The sequence below is a fragment of the Tenrec ecaudatus genome, chromosome Y (genome assembly GCF_050624435.1).
Source record: "Tenrec ecaudatus isolate mTenEca1 chromosome Y, mTenEca1.hap1, whole genome shotgun sequence".
Lineage (NCBI taxonomy): Eukaryota > Metazoa > Chordata > Mammalia > Afrosoricida > Tenrecidae > Tenrec > Tenrec ecaudatus.
The window spans coordinates 17,663,266-17,665,391 of NC_134549.1; the positions used below are offsets into that span (position 1 = coordinate 17,663,266).

At 45.7% G+C, this 2,126-nt stretch overlaps 1 pseudogene; it reads left to right on the forward strand.

The window, feature by feature from the left end:
• The first annotated feature begins 875 nt into the window (after positions 1–875).
• On the forward strand, positions 876–1,796 carry LOC142435652 (snurportin-1 pseudogene; annotated as a pseudogene).
• The last annotated feature ends 330 nt before the right edge of the window (positions 1,797–2,126 follow it).

Sequence of the window (2,126 nt, forward strand, 5' to 3'; positions counted from 1 at the left end):
AGAGTCTCTTAGATGTCCACTTTGGTCATTCTACCTTTTGTGTCTTGTGGAGGACTTTTCTTTCTTTCTTCATACATGATGTTATTGATGTGATCACACAGCTGGTCCAGTTTCCTGTTGCTAGTGTTCACTCAATCCTATCTGTTCTTGAGATGCCTTTGACATTCATGTGGGATGGATCTCAGGTTATATTTGTACTCTCACGTAGTTGATTTATTTCTTCATCTTCATGGCCCCAGCCTCATTTTTCACTGCACATAATGACCTCCTCCAAAAATCTTTTAAGTTAGGGCTTAAGTCTCAACATTAACTTTTTGGATGTTATACCTAACTTTCAAATGCCAAAAACAAACCCCAAACCAAAAACCACTTCCAGATACCTTGAGATCATGTAACAATGAAGTAGTTCTTCTTGCCCTCAGGTAGGGTACACTGGAAATTGCATTACCTGCATGCGTCTAAAGATGGTCCAGGGAGGAGCTGTGTTTTAGGGATTTCCTGGGCGTGTCCTTGATGGACAGTACTCTAGGTTCTATAATCAGGAGTCCTACCCTAGGATCTTGCTCTGATGCCTCACTTGAAAGTGCCAATGTTCTAAACTCTTTAGAACATAGGACTTAGTGAAGTAAAATCCCGTCTTTGAATGGTCTGATGGTATGAGGACTTCATGGGAATGGCGACCCTAATGTGTCTGCATCTTTGTGTCCTTCATAAACGAAGGCACTTTGTCCTTACCTTATCTTTGGTGTTAGGGTCCCTTTTGTAGTGAAACACTTGTGCAACTTCTGTAGTGGATTTGATTTCCGTGGATTGTATAGGCAGAAGTCAGTCGTGCATAGCTGCCATTTATTTTGTTCAAAAAGTTTGATGGAACGATGGAAGAGCTGAGTCCAGCCCTGGCTAGCAGATTCTCTGTGTCCCGAGATTTGAATGGCCGTGCAGCCTCACACCCCGCCTGTCCCAGTACAAGCCCAAGTGCAGTTCCTTGGAGCAGGATGAGCTGCACCATCATTATTGGAACTGCAGAAATACAAGCGACTCGCCTCTGTGAACCACACCAGAAGGCTGGCTGAAGATGACTGGACCGTAGTGGAGAGTGATGAGGAGGAACACAGGAAAGATGATGAAGACATGGATGTTGATATTGATGAGAAACTCCCCAAGTGCTATGCCAATCAGTTGATGCTCTCTGAGTGGCTGATTGATGTCCCCGCGGACATGGGGCAGAAGTGGATTTGCGTCAGTGCCCCATTGGAAAAAGAGCGCTCATTGTGGCCTCCAGGGGTTGCACCAGCGCCTACACCAAGAGCGGTTACTGCGTGGACAGGCTTCCTTCCCTCCTGCCGGGAGGCAGCAGGCAGAACTCATGGACACCATTGTGCAGTGCATTCACAGTGAGGTGCACCAGACCTACTACGTTCTGGACCTGATGTGTTAGCGGGGACATCCCATTTATGACTGCCCCACTAATTTCTGGTTCTACTGGATGCATGCGAAGTTAGCTGAGGAAGGCTACCTGGGAGAGCAAACAAAGCTCAATCCTTTTTAGTTTGTGGGGCCCAGAAGTTCCAGTGCACCCCAAGAGGCTGTGTGAGGTGCTGGCCACAGGCTTCCCTTTTGAGGTGGACGGGCTCCTCCTCTACCACAAGCAGATGCACTACAACCCGGGCAGCATCCCCCTGGTGGGCTGGCTATGGCCTTACATGGTGCTGCTGGCCTGCAGACCACCCAGCAAGAGTACACAAGGCACCAGCTGCTGCAAATCAGCCAGCAAAATTAATGCTGTTATTCTTTAGAGTTAGTGAATGTTGCAGGGTATAGCTTTGATAACAACATCCTGGTCAATAAAATAAAAATAGTACAATCGTGGTTAAAACATTCACGGGAATAATGATATTAATTAAAATGTTCTGATTTTGATTACATAGGAGCATATTTTAAAATAAATGACTACTGGGACTCTCTGACATGGAAGGGGAAAGGAGTCAGGTTATTCATCAGTCAACAAGATTGCCTTAATGTGACCAATGTTTGTCTAAAGTATACTTGCAAATTTTACCTTGTGATTTCCCGAATCCTTCTGTCACCACGACCATATTTTCCAACTGTTTTCCCTACCTCATTGT